Source organism: Herpailurus yagouaroundi, unplaced genomic scaffold, assembly GCF_014898765.1.
Source record: "Herpailurus yagouaroundi ecotype Mexico unplaced genomic scaffold, PumYag 163, whole genome shotgun sequence".
NCBI lineage: Eukaryota > Metazoa > Chordata > Mammalia > Carnivora > Felidae > Herpailurus > Herpailurus yagouaroundi.
In genome coordinates this window covers 4,551,538-4,574,452 of record NW_024412404.1, presented here as the reverse complement: position 1 = coordinate 4,574,452, position 22,915 = coordinate 4,551,538, and the positions used below count along the sequence as shown (strand labels likewise).

The 22,915-nt window shown below is 39.3% G+C and overlaps 1 long non-coding RNA gene across 1 annotated transcript; it reads right to left on the bottom strand.

Moving 5' to 3' along the window:
* Positions 1-1,575: 1,575 nt before the first annotated feature.
* LOC121036676 (uncharacterized) lies at positions 1,576-20,286 on the bottom strand. Its single transcript, XR_005793431.1, has 3 exons — positions 20,220-20,286; positions 19,549-19,625; positions 1,576-2,465 (listed from the first exon to the last, which is right to left on the bottom strand). It is a non-coding gene; the product is annotated as an uncharacterized LOC121036676 (long non-coding RNA).
* Between the last annotated feature and the right edge of the window lie 2,629 nt (positions 20,287-22,915).

Sequence of the window (22,915 nt, the reverse complement as noted above, 5' to 3'; positions counted from 1 at the left end):
AACAGGTCAAGTGTCAATTTTTTGATTATTCAGATACCATAACTGAGTCCTTTTCCTTTGGTCAGTGGAGATATAAAAATACAAAATTACTGTAACTTTTGGAAGGCAAACCTAGAAAGTGATACAAATAACGTAATGGTATTTCAATCTAAGATATTAACATTACAGTAACTAGTTTTTGTTTCAAGGTATAGATCAGCTTTTTAATAGTATTCATGTCTTCTTTTTAAGGGTTTAAATGCTAAGGATAGTTTATTGTGGTAGAATTTTGGGTTTTTTAAAAATGTTTATTCATTTTTGAGAGACAGAGATAGAGCATGAGCAGGGGAGGGGCAGAGAGAGAGGGAGACACAGAATCTGAAACAGGCTCCAGGCTCTGAGCTGTCAGCACAGAGCCCGACGCGGGACTTGAACTCACAGACCATGAGATCATGACCTGACCCGAAGTCGGACACTCAATTGACTGAGCCACCCAGGCGCCCCAGAATTGTGGGGTTTTTTAAATGTTTATTTATTTCTTTTGAGAGAGAGAGAGAGAGAGAGAGAGAGAGAATCCCAAGTGGGCTCCATACTGTCAGCACAGAGCCTGACATAGGGCTTGATCTCACAAACTGTAAGATCATGACCTGAGCCAAAATCAAGAGTCAGATGCTTACCTGACTGAGCCACCCAGGTGTCCCAGTAGAACTGTAGTTTTAACCAAATGTTTATAAGTATTTGCATCAGCAATCAATATTTAAATATTTGGGAAATTTTAACTTGATAGCTACATATGTTTTCAATTTTTTTAGTTTTGAGGTATGTACAAATATTGAAAGGAATATTGATTGTTTAAGGATTAAAGAAATGCTAATTATTTGATAAATTCATAAGGTTATTAAGCTGGGTATTAAACAAAGCACAAAAAGAAATGAATCCCAAAGGATTTGCAAATATTAAAGAATAATTTATTCATGGTACTGTGATAGAGCTCATTTAATGTAATGAGTATACATTAAATAATTAATTTATTATTGAGATCTAATGAACATATAACATTGTATTCACCTTAGACCTTATATATATAATGTATATATAAATCATATATATGATATATATAAATGAGATATATATATATATATATATATATATATATATATATATAAATGATCACCACAATACATTTAGTTAACACCCATCACCACACATAGTTACAAATGCTTTTTGTGTGTGATGAGAATTTTTAAGATCTACCCTTAGCAACTTTCAAATATGCAATGCAATATAGTCACTATGCTGTACATTGCATTCCAAGAACTTATTTATTTTGTAACTGGAAGTTTGTACCTTTTGACCCCCTTCAACCCATTTCACCCACCCCCTCACCAATCTGTTCTCTGTGTTTATGAGTTTGATTTTTTTGTTTGTTTGTTGTTTTATTTTTCCATTGTTTGTTTGTTTGTTTTAGACTCCACATTTAGGTGAGATCATACAGTGTTTATCTTTTTCTGTCTGGCTCATTTCACTTAGCATAATGCCCTCAAGGTCCATCCATATTGTTGCAAATGGCAGGATTTCATTCTCTTTTTCATAACTGAATAACATTCCTGTATATAATTTTTAATTAAAAAGAAAACCTTAAAAATATACATTAAAAACCCCATCTCCATTTGTCCACTCCACTCCCTAACACACCATATACCCCCACAAATACAAAGCAGATGAATGAATCAACACAGTTAATCAGGAACAGAGCTGAGGCATTTTTGTGTTCTGACCCCTGGCTCAGTATTTTCTTCCATGCCTCATGCAATAGTGTGATAGAGGTACATGTAACTGGAAAGATAAAAGGGACTAAGTGATAGAATGCCTTGGCAATCCTGGCCATCTGACACAGGCAGTGGAATATGGTGGGACGTGTACTGGGAAAGATACATGGTTAATTATCTCAGGTCTGCTAGTTACTAGTGGGTTACTGAGGGCAGTCTCCTACTTTCCTTATGCCTCATTTTCTTCACCAATTCAATGCAGAGTTTAGAAATGCAATTTCTAATGTCCCTTCCAAATTCTCTAATTCTATGAAATATTGTGAAGGAGGCTTATTAACTTATGGAATAGAGAGAGCCTTGCTAAACTTTCAGGCCCAGCTCCTCACAAATCTGCCCCGGGATTTACTAACAGGAATACAAGTACACTCGAGATGGTCCAAGAAGGTCCCACAGTCTTCTGTCCTCTTCAGTTTTTCAGAAATTAATTGAAATCTTTGGTATTATCTTGGTGTTCTTCCCATTCTCTTTGTTCTTCTGGGCTATTCTTTTGCAATCATTTAATTGGGCTTTTGGAAGGCAGGGGAAATACTTGGGTCAGGCAGCCATCTTAACTGGGACCTCATCATTTGATTTTTGAGTAGCATTACCTCACCCAGGTTGGAGGTCCTGCTTCCTCTTCCTGTCAGAGACACTTCCACATGGTAGTTGAGTAACGGCCTGGATAAATGGATAAATATATGTGTTATTTATTTGAATATAGATAATTATGTTCTTTAAAATACAAAGATTTCACTATCAGTGCTGTTTCAGATATTACCTGACTGTATTTTTTGGTTTTGGTTCTGGTTTAATATTCCCATTTCCCTCCATTCTAAAGCAAGTAAGAGAAGAGAAGGTAAGAGAAGAAGAAGTATCTTGAGTTTTAGAGGCAGTAGTAAAATTGCCATAATTAAGCTTTGGCCTATATCAGTGGTTCTCAAATTTTAGCCTGAATCAGGATCACCTGGAGGGCTTGTTAAAACACAGACTGCTAGACCCCAACTCTAGAATGTCTGGCTCAACATGTCTGGAGTGGAGCCTGAGAACTTTCACTTCTAGCAAGGTACTATGTGGTGTCAATGATGCTAGTCTAGGGACCATACTTTGAGAGGCACAGGACTACATGAAATACAGCACTTGGTGGGGGGGCGCTTGGGTGGCTCAGTTGGTTAAGCTTCTGACTTCGGCTCAGGTCATGATCTCACTGCTCATGGGTTTGAGTCCCACATCAGGCTCTGTGCTGACAGCTCAGAGCCTGGAGCTTGCTTCAGATTCTGTCTCAGTCTCTCTGCCCCTCCCCTGCTCAAGCTCTGTCTGCCCCTCTCTCTCTTTGTCAAATATAAGTAAAAATATTTTTAAAAATTAAAAAAACAAATATAGCATTTAGGTATTGGAAGTAGATAAGGGGCACCTGGGTGGCTTAGTCAGTTGAGCATCCAACTCTTGATTTCAGCTCACGTCATGATCCCAGGGTCATGGGATCAAGCCTTGCATTGGACTCCACATTAAGCATGGAGCCTGCTTAGGATTCTTTCTGTCTCTCCCCTGCTTGTGCTCTCTCTCTCTCTAAAATGAAAAAAAAAGTAGATAAGTAATTTGTTTATTCATTAAATAAATAGTTGAATAATTACTCTGTATTGAGTATTGTTTTAGGTACAGGGTAATAAGCAAAAAAAAAAAAAAGTGGTTTCTGTTCTCAATGAAACTTTCTGATGGAATTTTCCAGTTTTTAACTACAGGTGTTTTTTTTTTTTTCAACTTTTTTTTTAATTTTTATTTTTGGGACAGAGAGAGACAGAGCATGAACGGGGGAGGGGCAGAGAGAGAGGGAGACACAGAATCGGAAACAGGCTCCAGGCTCCGAGCCATCAGCCCAGAGCCTGACGCGGGGCTCTAACTCACGGACCGCGAGATCGTGACCTGGCTGAAGTCGGACGCTTAACCGACTGCGCCACCCAGGCGCCCCAGGTGTTTTTTTTTTTTTTTTAATGTTTATTTATTTTTGAGAGAAAGAGACAGAATGTGAGTCGGGGAAGAGCAGAGAGAGAGGGAGACACAGAATCCAAAGCAGGGCCCAGGCTCTGAGCGGTCAGCACAGAGCTTGATGTGGGGCTCGAACCCACGAATCATGAGATCATGACCTGAGCTGAAGTCAGATGCTTAACCAACTGAGCCACCCAGGCGCCCCTAGAGGTTTTGATTAGAGGTCTGCTCAGCACAGAAAGTCTCCTCACAGTGCTATAGCATATCATGTTCATTCCCTTCTTTATTAGTCATTGTGGTTGTCTTACTTGCTTGTTTTTCCTTTCAGTTTTATTGAAACTGAAGCATAATTGATACACAACACTGTATAAATTTAAGATGTATACCATAATGACTTGACATATGTGTATATTGTGAAATGATTACCAAATAAGTTTAGTGGACATCTATCACCTTCACCAGGGCTCTCTCACTCCTCTTAGGTAGAAAGACCCTTCTCTCTGACAGACCCAAGTTTTGCCTATACCTCTTCCCCAGCCCAGCCCTTGACCATTGGTTTCGGCTTTCACTTCTACCATGGCGGATAAGACTTCCTAACATATAATTTACCCTTCATTCTACACTGTTCTCTATCTCCAGCAGCTTCATTTGTGCCCCCACCATTTGCAGCCCCTACAAGGCAATGGGCCACATGTTACATTTCTTTGCAATTCCAACCCTCAGCTCCTCAAGGAGTTAAGAACACTCTAGGAGATAAATATGAGCTTGTTGATAGATTTGCTTGGAATCTCAACCTCCTTTTTGGAAGAACTGGGGTAGAATCAAAATTGCCACCATCATAACAAGAGTCAGACCACATGGTCAGACGTTGTTTGTGGTGGCTGGGGTGGAGTCAAAGGATTGGAGACCAGGGGAAAAAAAAAAACAGGTGTTTGGCTGAGGATTTTACTCAATTGACAGAAGCCAAGAATAGTTAATTTTTCTTTCAGTACAAAATTTGCCTTCTAAACAGAGTTTGTGCCTAAGAAAAAGTAATATGGTCAGAATGAACTGGAGAATAAGTTGTGGAATCAGGTGCCATCTGTGTTTTCTTGACTAGTGGATCTTAATTTTGCTGAAAATTAGTTCTGAGCTGGTAATAATTGAATAAATAGGTCCAAGATCACTTTTTATTACAATTGGATTAACTGGACATTAACTGCCACAATCTGGTCTAAATACATTAAGATAAAGAGGAAACCTTGTTCATCCTGAAATAGATGCTACATAGAAATAGAAGAAAAGTACTTTAAAGATGAAAGAATCTTTGAGAGAAGTATGAAATAATGGTTATGTGTGAGGCTCTGACCTGGAACCTGGTCTAATCCAGTTTGAATCTTTATTCTCCTCCTACTTTCTGTGTGGTCTTAGGAAAATTTCTTTATCTCTCTGAATCTCAGTTTATTTATGTGTGCAGAATTAGAGATTAAAAATATCACCTATTAAAGAATTAATGGGAGAAATAAATGACAGTATAATAATGTACATGAAGCTCCTAGTATAATGTCTAGCTTATAGTAATAGCACAATAAATGACAGTTATTATGTAGTCCAATCCTACCATTATACAGATGAAGAAACTGAAGCTCTGAGTAATTGAAGTAATTTATGGACAGAACTAAGACAAGAACTTAGGATTTCAGATTTCCAACCCAACACTCTATTCAGGTAATTTACCATTTATCACTCTCTCTGTAATTTTGATCTTTTGAGTAGGCAATTTGTGAAAATTTGGGCAGTGAACTAAGATGAAATACATTTTTTCCTACTTTCTGTGAAAATTGGGTTTCAAGTTAAATATATATAACCTACCTATGAAAAAGGCTATTTTCAAACTCAATAGTATCATTTAATAAATCAACCATAAACATTATTTGTAAACTAGTTACAAGTCATTCTTTTTTTTTTAATGTTTATTTATTTTTGAGAGAGAGAGTGAGACAGAGCATGAGCAAGGGAAGGCCAGAGAGAGGGATACACAGAATCTGAAGCAGGATCCAGGCTCTGAGCTGTCACCACAGAGCCCGACGCGGGGCTCGAACCATGAACCGTGAGAACATGACCTGAGCCAAAGTCGGACACCCAACCGACTGAGCCACCCAGGTGCCCCTAGTCATTCTTAGCTGTTTAATTGAAAAATCTAATTCTTGGCAGCACTAATTTGAGTGTTGACTAAATTAGTTTGAGTTGTGGTACACACCTACATAGGCTGAGTAAAAACTGATGCCCTCCAGTCACATCAACTATTAATATAGGAAGTCACCAACTCAAGGTGTCCCTAATGGGAACAGTTGTCTCTTGTGAGTAATTTCAATGAGAGCAAAGTCATTATACCCAACACATCTATTTCTTTTTAACTCTTATAATAGTCAAAATGTCCTTCAAGCTCTCAGATAATTAATCCAGCAGCTACATGGCATTTAATATATTCCAGAAGTTGCAGCCATCATTGATCAACCCAAGAGTTTCTTTTCCTTTTCAGCGACAAGAGCACGAAGAAGTTATGGCTTGTTTATTTTGCAGTATAAGCATAGCCAATTTCCATGTAGTTCACCTAGTCCAGATGAAAGCCAGTTGTCCTGGACCTAATAGGTATTCAATACATGGTAGTTGAGTTGAAAGTGTCAAGGATGTGTAGTAATCTATTCATGTGTGGTGTGTTCATAAAAGTGATTAAAATTTGGGGTGCCTGGGTGGCTCAGTCGGTTGGGCGTCTGACTTCAGCTCAGGTCATCATCTAGTGGTTTGTGAGTTCGAGACCCACATGGGGCTCTGTACTGAGAGCTCAGAGCCTGGATCCTGCTTCATATTCTGTGTCTCTCCCTCTCTTTGCCCCTCCCATGCTCATTCTCTCTCTCTCTCTGTTTCTCAATAATAAATAAACATTAATTTTTTTTAAAAAGTGATTAAAATTTCATTTTAGAGAATGACTCTGCAGAGAGTATGCCCATGAGGAGAAAGAGAAACAATGAGCTTGACAAATTCTTTCAATGACAAGGTAATTCCAGATAAAAGATGCATCAGCCAGAATAATTTGGGTTGCAAGAGACAGCAACCTACTTGAGAAGAAAGGAGAAATGTACTGGCTCATGAACTACAGGAAGATGATATGGGGCTGGATGAACTCAGGGACTGCAGGGCTGTTGACTTTCTCTCCACTCATTCTCAGACCAGATTTTCTGCAAGGCAGAAGATGCATCTGCCATTAGTCATGGGTTCATATCTTTTACGGCCTTGGGAAGAGAAAAAATAGGTCCTTTTTACCCCGTTCCAGTTGAAATAACCCAGGAAGGATTCTGAAAGGCCTGACTTGAGGCACATGCCCACCGTGGACAGTTGTGGCTTAGGATCTGAGGTACTCATAAAAGGGGATACCTCTCTGGATGCACAAAATTTGTCCACTACTGCTAGTGCTATTGAATGCTTATTTATGCCAGGCATACAAACTCTCATATTTGCTTCTAAAGTCAGGATCATGAGTATAGGAAGTGTCTGTAGGGACACACTGAATTGTTCTGAGGGGTACAAGGGAGCTGGCCTGGATGAAGAGAGAGGAAGCCAAATCACCAATGAAAATGACAAGCTGGACCCTCCCAGCAGGGTACCTCCTCCTCTATTCCTGAATCAATAGGAACAAGAGTGAACTCCAAAGGCAATCCCCTTCACCATCACCCCCAGCCCTAACCACACCTTTCTGAAGTGGGGTAGATCCAGGTTTTTTTTTTTTTTAATTTTTTTTTCAACGTTTATTTATTTTTGGGACAGAGAGAGACAGAGCATGAACAGGGGAGGGGCAGAGAGAGAGGGAGACACAGAATCAGAAACAGGCTCCAGGCTCCGAGCCATCAGCCCAGAGCCTGACGCGGGGCTCGAACTCCCGGACCGCGAGATCGTGACCTGGCTGAAGTCGGACGCTTAACCGACTGCGCCACCCAGGCGCCCCTAGATCCAGGTTTTAAGGGGCCTAGAGTTTACACAAGTCAGGATCCTTCTTTAAGAAAAAGAATACAAAATAATTTACTTCTGCAAATTTTACAACAAAATATGACCATACAAACACATTTTGAGTGCCCCTTAGCTGTGTCCCAAAATACAAGCTTTACTGGTTTCATGACAAATCTGCCTCTGGTAACATTTATCACAACAAACCACATTTGGAGCCAGGATTCAAATGACATCTAGGATCTTGAACACCCATCCTTTTTTTAGAACATCGACCAGTAGGACCCCTCCCCACTGGCACTTGTTTCTTGAGAACTTCTACAATTCAGGCTCTTTACTAATTTAGAATGTCCTTCTACCTCAATTAACTCAAATCCTGGAAATGCACCATTTTTATAATTATCAGAAACTGACTCCCACCCATCCCATACATGCATGATTTTTCTTTCTTTAGCAAAATATGGTCACTAAGGAGAAATAGGCTTGAGAACACCAATTATTCCAAGGCAAACACTTTGGCCTCAGTGTCACAGGCTTGAACCTGACATTCCCAGCCACAGCACTGCTGAAACTGATAGTCTAGTCATGTAGGGGATTTTCCTGACTCCGTGTCTGTCTCCCCACGGCTGTTTATTTGTATTGCTGTCTGCTTTGGTTTGGGACACTGACCTTATAAGCTGCTTCCTCAGACCAAGCCTGTAGCCAGAGAACTAGAAGTTTCCCTCTGTGCTCCTCACAGCCAACTGGAAGGAACTGGCTATTAATTCACGCTGTGTAACTGAAGAGGGAGAGGGGGTTGGGGGGTAAGGGAGGGGTATGTGGAGAGAGAGAGTGAGGTTGAGAGAGGGGAGTCTTTTAAAATCCACACCAAGCCAGCTGTGGCTCTCTGGATAGCTGAGTCATAGACGACCAGGCAGTTCAGTTGGAAGGCACACTGTACATGCTAACTCTCAGGTTCCGGCTAGGGCGGGGGATAGTTAAATAAAAAGGGATGGGAGATAAAAAGAAAGAAAGAATGAGAGGAAGAAAGAAAGAAAGAAAGAAAGAAAGAAAGCAAGAAAGCCACAATTTAATTTCAGATAGCATTTCATTCTGAGACTTGCTGTGATCAGAGGTGAAGGACAAGAAGCTGGTTCCCCTACAAATGAGACTCCATCCTCATGTGGTTAGTCAAGAATCAATTAGAGAAATCTGACTATTGCTATTTTGATTTTTAATACAAAAATTACAATAATTGCTAGAAAATTCTGGCTGCTGATTTTTTACTGGAACTGGCTAAAGGTTGTCTTGAAATGTCGGCCACTGAGTCACAGTTCATAATCAGCTGTGTCATGGCCAGATTGGGCAGTCTTATGACATATAAGAAGGTTATTATTACAGAAATAATTGGAGTAATGGTTATAGGTCCAAAATTTGTCTGGCATAAAAAAAAATCTCCAAAGGATGGCAAAGGAGGGTTGAAAAGAATCTAAGGAACAAAGATATCTAAGGAACATAGTAGACTACCACTGTCCTGGGCAGGGAATTGATTCCAGGGAGCATTTCCTGGGTAGTGGAGTAACATGTGCCCACTTGCAGTGGGATCTACTCATGGGAGTCATCACTGGTTCATTGTATTGGTGGCACCAGAGCAATTTTCATGGACTCTATCAACTGCCTGCTGTCACCTCTTAGTTTTGTGGCTAGTGAGAGTCCTCTATGTCAATCCTGTCTACCTAAAGTTCTAAGTGATTCTCAGACCTGTTCTTTCCACATCCTGAGCATAGATGCTCAGAGTATAGTGTGTTTCAGAAGGAAACCAGAGGGTCATGCTGATAAGATTTCCCACAAATCCCCACCAAGACTCAGCTAGGCCTAAGGTTAGTCAGTGATCCCTTTATTCATGTCTTCCCACAAGGTGTTTCTCCTCTCCTAGACATAGACTAGACAGATAAAAGGAGTGTGTGTGTGTGTGTGTGTGTGTGTGTGTGTGTGCATGCGAGCATTCTGAGGAGATAGGCACCATGGCCTCCTCTCTGTGGGTGACCTGGGCATCCTCTTACCTGAGGCCTTTGCTGCCATGTCTCCTCCTTCTCCCTAACTCCAGGTCACATTTTGCTCTAGTTGTGCTATAAGTTAGTGGTTTTCCACCCAATGTAAACTAGAATCATCTGGGGGACTTTAAAAAGTACAGGTATCAGGGCCCCATCCTACCTCCAAATTCTAGATTTAGATCATCCAGTGTGGCCCCACAAGGGTCATCAGTATTATTTTTAAAGCTCCTCACATAATCCTGATGTGAAATCCCTGGCCAACTCTCAATTGCTTTCTTACTGAGGCTACAGCAACATTTCAGTGTCTGCCATGTAAAGGCCCTATAACATTTAGCAGAAGCTTTTACACAGTACATGGAAAATCTTGGTTAATAATCACTTCTGGCTAGCATAATTAAATTCATTTTGGTTTTGTCTGCTTCCAAGGAGAAGGCAGAAAGCCTAAGCTGTGATCCAGACTCTGCCTGTACAACTTTGGGCAAGTAACTTATCCTCTTTGGAGCAGTATTTCTTCTCTAACAAAATGAATTTCTTAAATTAGATACTCTTTAAGATTTCTTTCAGTTCTAGCCTAAAAGGATTATAAAATCCAATGGACTTTTGTTCAGTACTGTCGTTAAATCAGGCTATGATTTATCAGTTGTGAGTCCGAGGGTGGCTCACTCATCTTCTCCAAGCTCCTCAGTTCCACATGTGCAAAATTAGATGGGAAGACCGGGCTCAGATTTCCAAATCTGCTCTGCAGAAATTCCTAGCCCAAGAAATGCAAAAAAGATTCCCAGTGAAAGGAATCTGACAAATCTTTAAGTAGCAAACGTAGGTTGACTCCCTATAACTCAAAACTTTCCACTCATTTGATCATGAAGTCTTCTCTTTTCTTTTCTTTTCTTTTCTTTTCTTTCCTTTCCTTTTTTCTTTTCTCTTCTTTTCTTTTCTTTTCTTTTCTTTTCTTTTCTTTTCCTTTCTCTTCTCTTCTCTTCTTTTCTCTTGTTCTCTTTTCTTTTCTTTTCTTTTTTAATGTTTATTTATTTTTGAGAGGGAGAGAGCACAAGTGGGGCAGCATCAGAGAGAAAGGGACAGAAGATCCAAGGCAGGCTCCATTCTGACAGCAGTGAGCCCAATGTGGGGCTTGAACTTGTCAACTGTGAGACCATGACCTGAGCTGAAGTAGGATGCTCAACCGACTGAGTCACCCAGGTGCCCCAGAAGGCTACTGTTTTCTGGAAAATCCTATTGACATACCTAGAACTAACTGTAATACCTGATGATCAGACCTCTCCCCACACTTTTTGGTTTTTTTTTTTGTTTTGTTTTGTTTTTTTAGAGAGAGAAAAAGAGAGAAAACTGGAGCAGGGGAGCAGGGCAGAGGGAAAGAATCTTAAGTAGGCTCCTCCACTTTTTAAGTTCTACTGCTTTGTGGTCAAGGCTACAAGTTTGTTACATAAAAGTGTGAATAATTTACTTGTTCCTTTGACATGTAAAATAGAGGATTATTGGTTCACTGTTCCACCCCAGCCTTTGACCACTCAGTAGGCAAGGATACAATCTGAAACTAGCATCTTTTCGGGCTTGCCTTCTTTTGAGAAGACCATTTTTTAAAAATGAGATGTAATGTCAGAAGTCATTCTGGTTCAAGTATAAAATGGACCCTGACTCTCTTCACTGTAACCTGTATGAAACAGGTTGCATACAGAACAAGTAAATAAAAGTTGCTCGCTAACACAGTTTCTTTAGTTTGATGAAATAAGACCAATTTCATATAATCAGGAAGTTCAGAATCAGAGAAATCATCTATAGAGGCAATGTAAAGTGTCAAAAACAGTTCTACAGTTAGAATTTTTGGCTGGCCAGGTAACTTGGGCTCCTCACTTCATTCTTTTGTGCGTTGGCTTTCTCATCTGTAAGATGGAGGTAAGAATTGCCCCTAATACAAGTGCCTTTAATTATAGAAACAAGTGACTTAATATGTATAAAGCACCTAGAACAATGTTGGCACACGATAAGCACTTAATAAATCTTTATTATTTTCTGGACCATGAATCACCACTTTGTGATCAATGTTAAATACATGTTGTAGAACTATTTTATCTGACCCACAAAATGAGTATACTTTTAACATTTGAATGCCTTTAGTAGGGCTTATACTTTATAGCTGACCTCAGGGCCCATCTCTCCTTATAGTCATATCTGACCACGGTAGTCATGTGTGAGTCTAGAATGCAGACTTACTAAAGCAGAAACTGTCAGAATCATGTTTGAATGCCAACTCATCAGGGCCTAACTGGTAGATGGGGCTTTCTTAGCATTTGTTGAATGAAAAAATGAGTGTATACACACACACACACACACACACACACACCCCAAATCCTTTCTAGAATATCCTTCACAAGGGGTTGTTTTAGCCTCTGCAACAATATCTCCATGGTAGGGCATTAAGTATCTCTCATTCTGTATTTGGGCATTTCTGCTTATTGGGAGTTTATTTGTAATTCTCATTCAATATCTGATATTTTGAAGCTAAAGGGGACCCTGGAGAGAATCTGGTCCAATTCTCTTATTTGACAGTTGTTGGGAGGCCCAGTGACTCTCAGAAAGTCATTGCCCATTGTCGTGATACCAACCTATGAGTGGGTATACACTTCCCTCATGAATCAGCACTCAGTTTTGTAGTGTGATTTGAGTCTCTAATGCCTTGAAATACCAGTTTCTCAGGCAGTCAGCAACCATACTTTGATTCCTGAAGAACTTTCCAAATCTATTAGACAATCTTCTCTTGAAATGTAATCATGAGTTCCTTCCTTTATCAACCAATGCCTAAGTTACTAATTAATCATTTGGTAAGGATGAAGATGAATAAGAAGAATGAAACACAGGATAGGCCCTGAGGGTAGAGACACATGTATCGAGGAGAAGGATCTAGGATGGAGAATAGAGAAGAAGGGCATTGGAGCCAAGCCCCATCTACTTCACAAGAAGGCCAGACACAGCCCAGATCCACATGCGGCCTGATCAGGATATTGCTCAACGTTCCCTGGGGAGGGGATGGGAGTGGGGGACAGACAGTGGCTAATTTAATATAATCAACATGCAATAGGGCTCTTCACCATTAAAGGGAAAATTTAAAAAGAAGAAAAAAAGAATCTATTAGTATACTTTCTAAAATCTCAATTCTAGCTGGAAATGGTTTCAGGGAAAGTGAGATGATGCAAGTCTAGTGCAGCTGAAATCGCCCTCATTCCTTGGCTCCCCATCAAACATTAGAAATCTTTCATCAGGGATTGCATCTCTGTCTCTTTTTCTCTTCCCCTTTCTCTCTGGAGTAGTGACTCTTAAATCCTTTTGATCATGGTCCTCTTGAGGCCCTGGTAAAAATTATAAATGCTCTCCCAGAAAAAAATGAACAAACATGAAGAAGTTTGCACACGACCTCAGGCAATATCCCCACCCCCTAAAACCAGTGCTCATAGACTCAAACTAGGAATTTTTGCTCTTTAATGTCTGAGGGATGTGCTGAGATCTTTTATCTCCTGCCCCATATATTACCTGAAGCACTCCTGGGGATCAGGAGAAGGCAGATGTGTCCTGAGAACCTTGCTGTAATAGAAATACATTCAACCAATCTGCTGACGCTTCCAGTATGAATTAAGGGTCTTTATCTTTATGCTCATGCTACCTTATGTCTAATTCTATGCTAGTGGTGACCACTCTGTATTATAACTATCTGTTTACTTGTGTATGCCATTCTCTGTGAGTTCTGCAAGGTCAGACTTTGACTCATGTCTTCATGGTTGTATCCTCAGGTACATTAGGATACAGCAGATAGGTACATAGGATCTTGGTCCATTTTTGTGGAATGGAGCGAAGGAGAGAGAGTGAGAGGGAGGGAGGAAGGGAAGAGGAAAGAAAGGAAGATATCCGTGGGATTTTCTAGAACTTTTCAAAACTTCCAATTCAATAATGGGGAACTAGGTGAGAAAGATAACCTGGATTTACATCACAGGTAGTCCTCTTGATGTTAGTATGGTCAACCATCAGAGTACTAGAAGGATAGACGTTGAGCTATGTTTGTTTCGACAGTATTCATGTCCTTGGAGAAGTAGTCGTGATGGCCTATTTAAACCTGTTAAAAGAAAGAAAAATAGCTGGAATAGTTGAAAACCTTTGGAATAGGATAAAAGCTTTTGAAGAGTTCAGAGTATTTGGCTAATGGAGATTTCAGCAGCCACCTTGCCTTCTCCTTCTCCCATCTCTGATTCTGCCTGGGTAGAGACAGTGTGAGAAGAGAACCCACTAGGGGAGGAAGGCATGGCTGGTGTGTGGGAGAATTATTCTCAGTCATAATAGGAGTTGGTAGATCGGTGTCCAGGCTTTACTCGCTCATCTCCATTAGCTACTTTAGCATAAATCTGTTGATTTTATTCTCTCAGCATCCATTCATACCTACACTGGTAATAATATAATAGTTTTTCCTTTGGGGAGTGACTACACTCAAACCTCTAAATCTTAGATCTAGATGGTGATGGTTGACCGATCCCTTTATCTCTAGAGATAACAGGTGGACCAGATCTGGTTAATTAGTGTTTTGCAGCTTTCAATCATAACAATCCACTTTTAGGAGCCATAAGACCTAAGCCTAGCCAATGAGTCAATTATGTGGTGTTTGTAGAAATTATTAAAAAGAGAAGCTCTCTTTCCATTTGACTGGAAGCCAGGAGGATATAAGCCTGGATCTTCTGGGGGCCATGAATGGAGAAGACAGGTATGTGCATGGAGCAAAGACAGAGCAGAGTAGGACAGAGATGGAGAGTAACTGGGTCCTGGAGGCTATTTGAACCCTGGTATCCATCTCTTCTGAGGTTTTCCAGACCCTCTTTTCTTTGGTGAATGTTGGAGCATAAGCCAGTTTAAGATGAGTTTCTGTTCTTTTATTTTTTAATTTTTTTAATGTTTATTTTTGAGAGAGAGAGAAAGAGAGAGACAAAATACAAGCGGGGGAGGGGCAGAGGGAGACAGAGAATATGAAGACAGAGGGGGAGACACAGAATCCGAAGCAGGCTCCAGGCTCTGAGCTGTCAGCACAGAGCCCAACACAGGGTTTGAACCCACGAATGGTGAGATCATGACCTGAGTTGAGGTTGGACGCTTAACCAACTGAGCCATCCAGGCATCCCAGTTGGGGGTTTCTGTTTTTATGAATAAAGGAGTCTTATCTGCTATTTCTCTTTTCTGGTCTTTCATGTTTTGGTAAGAACATACCATTGTGGCTCTGACTTTTATAGATTTCTTCCTCCCTCTCCCTATCTTATTATGTTAATGTTATTTCCTTGGTATCTTTAATAAAGCCATTTCCATTATGGAACATGGATGGGAAGGAAGCGTTCAGAGAGTGACTATAACCAAAGTGAGGTCTCCTGTTAGACCATTGACTGGGAAACTGTCCCTGGGGTTTGAGGTGTTCAGGAGTCCAGAGAACCCCATGGAAGGCAGGAAAGTGCAGTTTTCTGTCCAAATATATTATTATGCAGAACTTCGGCTGAGGAGTTTAGTGCCTTTGTTAGCCCATACTGAGCATACTGCCAATCTGGTATCCAGCATAAGATATGCCACTGATTACAAACTTGAAAAATAGAAAAGAGCGGAGTGTACTCGGGAAGAAAGGAAGAATGGTAGAAACATTTAGCAATTTTTCGGGGCAAAAATACTAGAATGCCAAAACAACTCTTAGAACATACATACATACATACATGCAATGTGAGTTATTAAATAAATTAAATTTAGCATATTATGCTTTAAAAAGCACAGCATGTACAATATATTTTAGGACTATTTTTAATCTACTCCAACACTGCAATATTTTCTAAAGATTTGGCATGGAAAATAATAAGGTTTGATTATCTGGAAAATTTGCTTGTATGCAATATCTCTTTCTCTGATGATGCCTGATAAAGTGAATATTACTACATTAGGCATTATCCTGCCAAAACATGAATCACTTAAAAGGTCCTTTTGTAAGTCTATCATAAAGATCCTATGATTGTATTTCTTACATTTTGAAAGTAAAAGTCTTATCTAAAATTCTATCTCAGGGGCAGAAAAGGAGAGACCCAAAACCAATAGTTTTGGGGCCAAATGCTAATGATCAGCAGGCAAGATGATAGTGAGATATCTAGTACTGGTGAGCCAAGCTTATGTCTTTTCACTCTCAAACAACCCCTTTGCCATATAGGTCTTATGAAGCAGTGCCCCCAAACCCCAAACCCCAGAGGAAAGTGGGCCTCTGAGGTGTCGAGAGAGAACCAGACATCCTACTACATCCTCTCACATAGAGGACCATTAGCCTATTTTAGAATAAAGAAATTAAGAAGCCCACACATCTAGTCAGAGGACAAGCCCAGCAGCAACTCAGAAATTCCTGGCTTGGACGGATAAACTCTCTGAATCTCATCAATTCCTACTGACAACTAAATGGTGACAGATTGAGGCCTTTACATTTGAAGGCAGACGACATGTCAACCAGCACCACCTAGTGGAACAGAAGGATTAATCAATTCACAACATCTCTTCACTCTTGCAGGGTTGTTTACTCATACAACTATCGACTTGTGAGTGTTGATTCTGCATCATGCTCCTTGCGGGAAAAGTCAGAAAATTACAAGGAATAGAAATGGAGGTGGCAAGAGCTGAAAATATTCTGGCCTTTGGAATGCTCCAGAAATGTAGGGACAGAGAACTGCAATGGCTTAACATCATCAACCATCACTGGGGTTTAAATTAATAAAAAATAGGAAGCATGTATTACTTCTAAAAATACTTTATAAAAAGTAGGAAAGCATTACTTTAAAAAGTAAGAGCCATATTTAAAATGCAATCTCATGGCCAAAAAAAAAAAAAAAAAAAAGGAGAAAAGGTACAGATATTTAGAGGAACACACTGGGTTTGGCTCTGCCCATTCATCTCCAACCAGTGGTCATTTGTATTCACTCAGTAGAAGGGAAGCCATGAGAATTCGTTGGTGAACAAGTGATAAAAGTACACAGAAGATAATCTCGAAGTTTCCTGTTGAAAATGGTACTCTAACCCTCAACACAGAACCAGAAAAACTATGATTCTTGACTATTGCTCTTTTAATTGTGGTTGGCAAATTGGGAAAAAGTTATAATTGGATAAATTGCAACACCACCACCCCCACCACCTTGTCCCAGACACCATTAGAATGGCCTGATTGAAGCCTGGTTTTGAACTCTCAAGTATACATGTATAATTAGGACTCTTGAATACAAATATGCAAAACTCCAACTGGAACTAGCTTAGTCCAGGGAAAAGGAGTTTATTGGAAGGTTTCTGTGGATATTTTATTTAATCAAAGAAATAGTTGAATAGAATTCACAGTGAATTCTATCTCACTGTGGAAATGAGAGCAGTGCCTTTGGATCTCAGGAACAGTGGGAACCAGGGGCTGGAATGCTACCTGGGCTTTCTTGCCTCATCCTTGCCTTTGGCCTCTTTCTGGGTCAAGTTCACTTTTTCTCATAGCAAACCAGTTTTTCCTTTATGATGGGAAACATGACCACTGAACATTCAAATCTCTTTTCTTAACAGCTTTTGCCACCTGAGAGAGGTTGGCCCCCTTTCCTCAACTCTGATTTTAAAATTCCATGGAGGGACTGATTGAGATCAGATGCCTATAGTTGCTGTGCTGATAGTGCTGCAGATACCCTTACAAATTATGAAATAATGGTATTTTGGAATCACCAATACAACCTTCCCTGAGATCTCACACCAGCCAATTCCTCACATTAGAAATCCTTCATTTTGGGACTATCTCTTCAACACCTTCTATGGATTTTTGACCATCCAGAATTCAACAGGGATGGGTCACTTACCAGGAGAAACCAAATTGCCTACATGGAACACAGATCAGCTGCTGAAGTCCAATCTACACCCATATTCATATAAGAGAGCAAGACAGTTCTAAACATAAGAACATTAATTCAGAACTGAACAGAATTATAATGTCACATGTTCATTGGGCTAAGGAGGAAGAAAGTGTTTTTACCTGGGCTTTTTCCCATGAGGGGAAAATGAGAGGAAGTGGATTTATACCCCTGCCTAGGCTCCTTGAGTGGTGAGACAGGACTATCTCTGGAGGGAGATTGCAAGGGTAGGATTTGAGAACAGAAAATTTGGGCTTTCCTGTGTTGGTATGTCCATCCATTGGTCATGTTTCAAAGTTTTAAAATCATAGCCCACACACAGCACAGCCCTCATGTGAGCTTTTATTCCCCTTGCCTAGAAAGTTGAAACACTCTTCCCCTTACACTGTAAGTCTACTTTTGCAACCAAATCAATTCAACTTGGGTTAAATAGTTCTCAAAAGTGACAAATGAAAACAATGGATTCAAACTTCAAATGGCTGAATTAGTGTGTTCTTGTCCTAACTTTCAGCTAGTATGGGTACCTGACCCTACAAACCAATCTAAGATAAGATAGCATTCTAAATTGTGACTACAACTTGTCAGAGGATAAAGGACTCTGGGGTAGTATCAATTTTCCCCTCTTTATCCTATTGACATAAGATTTCTCAGTCAATAATTGCAGTGAACCTAGAAGAAGAGGTGATGCTGAGAGCAGAGGAGATCAATTAAGGAATGTTACATAAGAGCCCAAAATATGAGTATCTAATTTCCCAGTCATTGTGAATAGTTATTTTATTCAAAAGTAATAAACTATGATATTTAAATGGAAGCTCATGCAAGAATTGAGAAGCTATTAATACAAAGATAAAGAGATTGCATCTTTGGTAGAAAAGATAATACCAGTAAGCCAACAGAATGATGAAATTAACTAAAGGAAAATGGAGAGGATTATCAGCAGAAGGGATCTTTGAGGGGGAAATGGGGCAGGTTGAATTACAGACATTTGATGAAGCCAGTAAGCCATTCAAATGAAGTTCTGACTTGAGGGGGAGTGTGGTAAAGGTAGATGAAATGAAGAGGTGGAATTCAACTATGGATTCAAGTATGGGCTGAACCACTGAATAGGACAATATTTGTAATGGTTACAATTACGTGTTTCACTGCAAGTCTTTATTTTCTAATATAAAATAATTGCTTTCTGATACTGAAGTGAAGAATTTTCAATTCATTGATTGGTGCTAAATTATATTTCTGGGTCAAGCATAAAAAATAAGCTACCACCAAATAACCTAAAGTCCACTCTTTGAAGATATAAATTCATAAAGCCTATCATACTATTAAAGATGTTGTAACTAGCCCTTTGGGGGCAATAGACCTTCACATTCTGACATAGAATACCCAGAAACTCCACTATATTTTCTCTTCATCAGACTTTGGTGCATAGCTGGTGTGGAAAATATTTCATTTTTGAATAACTTTTCATGTGTTCCATGCAAGAATCTTGAGGAAAATACTCAGCAAGAGGAGCTAGATGGCAATTATAAAGCAGAGCACACAAGAAACCCATTCTTTCATTCAAATTGTAAGACAACTTGATGGACCATTTCTAACTGGCCAGAAGCCTTAATTTACTAAAACTACTGCTCTATGTCTATTTGTATAAGAAAGAATCAGACAGTGTGGCAACAGCTTTATTATAAATAACTCCAACCCTAAGTGCCGTATAATGGACAACAGGGGGTCACACACACATATTCAGCCCAATCTACTTCAGCAACAGAACTAAATGGTTAGAAGTCATTTAACTGGAGTCATTCATTCATCCCATAGTATTGTTTGAGTACTTACTATATTTCAGACAGTGTTCTAGGCCCTGGAGTAACAATTCTGGATGTCACAAAGCCCCTTCTCTCATGAAGCTTACACTGAAGGGAGACAAAGAATAAACAAGTCAATATGTAGCATATCAATTAGTGACATGTGCTGTGAAGGAAAAAGCAAAGCGGTGAAAGGGTGGGAAAATGGAGGGAAAACTTGGAGAGATTTTTTTTTAATCAAGTGTGGTCATAGGAAGTCTCTCTGATTAAGTGACATTTTAACAGAGATCTGGTTAAGACTATGGCATGATCAGATAAAACATTGCTTTTAGTTGCCATATTCTGCTAAGCTAAGGAAGAAGATGGGTGCATTTCAAGAGCTGCTTCAACAAGATTTTTAAAGAAAACACTAACCCTCAGCTAATTAAAATAGCCAATTAGCCAGAATTCCTCCCAACCTTCTTTCCTGGGCATTGCAGTTATAGGAAAGCAGCAATACATACATTTGCATCTTTAATGATATATCCAGACACCACATGCTATAGTGGAAAAAGGATGATTTTCAAAGTACTTGAAGAGAAGGGGCTATGTGATTGGTGGGCGCTGCTCAGAATTCCAAGTCCATCTCTTTGTGGTCTTGAGTCAGTTGGTTAACCTACTCAAGTTCTACTTTTACTATGGAAAAAAGATCACAACACCTACCTTTTGGACTGGCCGTAAGGATTAAATCAGATGACATATGTAAGATCTGGGCACCTAGGAAGCACCTAAGAACAGGTTAAAACATGTTAGCTGTATTCCCCTGAAATCCCTAGAGAATTACTAACCCATGAAAAGTGTCACAGAGCAATGTAATAAACATAAAATTTTATTTTATTTCCCAGAAACAGAATTGTAAATTTCAGGATGTCCAGGAAACCAGTGCCTAAACTGCACTTAAGATTTATTGAAATGATTACACTACTCCACTGTTGGTGTCAGTCTCCCATCTGGACTCTCTGTTTAAAATATTTTATTCCAGCTAAATATCAGGTCAACAGACAATACTGAGAATGAGTACCATGTCTGGAATTTGATGCTGAGCCCTAACATTAAAACAGCTAGTCAAGCATGCGAGGCAATACACTTGGATGCAACTTCTCATGGTCTGCAAGATTTTCCCTTGGTCTAGTGGGGGTGGGTCTGGGATGAGTGTCCATGAATTCCCATGCAACATTCATTACAACGGTTTTAGAAACCCAGTACATACTTCATTGAATTTCCCTAAAATAGAATGGATAAGACCTGCTCAGTTCTATTTTAAACTCATTTGTGTATTATTCTTCCCTTTATTGCACATTTACAGCATTAGGATTAGAAAAAAAAAAACCCTGCATCCTGTTTAGTACTTAGTGCTCTGTGTGGTGGTTTCTTTATAATATATGAATGAGCTATTTTCTTATTTCTGTTTGTTATTTGAGGAGGCTAGTGGCATGAGAGCTCCAGGGTGCTCATTATTCTGTTTTTTCCAAAATTATTTTTAACTTTTCCATGGACAAATCTAGCAAAGGGAGATTAAACCACTTTTGAACATCACCATGCTATCCTTATGCCAAAGCCTTTCTTCAGAGGTTCATACCATTTTTACAGATGTGATGTCAGACTTTCTCAAAATGGAAAGGTAATATCTTGCTTCATTTTAAACCTACTTTTAATATGGGTGCAAACTCTACTTGAGATTATGTGCATACCTGGAATGAACCCCACTGACTTGACATCTGAGAATTTTCTCTAAGCCTTCGAGGGGATTCAGTCAACTCATGGAAGAACCTAATATTTGTCCACTGTTTCAGAGGCCCTTGTATGCTTACTAGCCCTGCCATAAGTGGACTTGACAGTTTTGATTTCCAGTACCAAGTGTGAAGTCAATGGAAATCTTTGAACCTGGTTAGATGGACATTCTGATAGTGATAATAATTAAATCTATATGAAGAAGTCTTTTGCTGAAATTAGTGTCACTTTCAAATAATAATTTGTACCTCATTATTAAAGTTTACACAACACTTTCAAGCATATTAGCTTCTATAATCATTGCAAGTCATTGTGGAGGAAATTACTGTGTTCACTTTACAGATGAGAAAAACCAAAGCTTAAGAAGTTAAGCAGTTTGCCCAAGATTATGCAGCTAGTAAATGGCCATTGGACTGAGCTCCTCTTTCCCCCTAGGTCATCCAGTTCCTATGCCCTATAGATATACTTATTCTTAGTGCATTACATAAGCTACCAACATTTTTAATGCTATTTTACCTTATCATTAGATTCCTGACTTTCAGGTAGCTGATAGGTCATGGATACTCCAAAAATCTCTACTGTCTGTGGGAAGCAGATTTGCAGATAATAAAAAATACAGTGGAACATATGTAGTTCTAGGGTTTAATGACAAAAGAAGACTTTCAATTATCTCTTTCATTCCTTGTAAGATTTACCTCAAGCCCTTTCTACTCTTCAAAACCCACCCTGCTCATCCGAAATCATAGTGGGATCCTTCAGCATTTACCATCTAGACTTAGTCTACTTCTATCTACCTACTATCTGGATCCCTTAACATTTACTATTTAGATCACTCATTTGGTATTTCATGATGAATGCCTTGTGTACATCATGTGTTATTGACTTGTATTATTATTATTATTATTATTATTATTATTGGTGTTGTTGTTGTTATTGTCCTGAATTGCCTCTCAACTAGAGGCTAAGCTTATAGAAAGAAAGCAAGAGTCATAACTTAAACTTTTTTCAATTCCTTAGATTTAAGGTTGCCTATTAAAATACTAATAAAAATTGAACCAGAAAAAATACGTTGTTATAACTATAATTGGTTAACATAACTGATTTTGTTGGGTAGTCATGTGATCCAGAAATGTCATCGAGATTTAAGTAGATTCATTTTGGAAAAGCTTTTGTTTCCTTTTGAGATGGCCAGGGAGAAGAGAACTTGCTGGCTCATCCCTTCTCTTTTCTCTTGAACTGAACATGGACATATGGCCTTGTCCTGTAACCGCCATCATGTGACATGAGGCACTAAGCATGAGACTGAAAAGACATGAGGCAAAAATGGTAGGGCAGAAAAATCAAAAGAAAAATCCCATGTCTTTGATGACACCAATGAGCAGTCACACCACTACCAGCACTCACTCCCTCTAGTCTTATTAATGAGACGCTACATGTTTACACTGTTTATGTCATTTATAACTCCGATTGATGTATTCAAAGTTTCATACTGCAGTTGAACCACACATCCTTCCTTGAACTTCCTAATTGGCAAAACAACAACAACAAAAGAGATACTTAAACAGTTATTATTTGTCATTATCCTTAAGGAGAAAAACATTAGTTACTCAAGGGAAGCATAGCTTTTC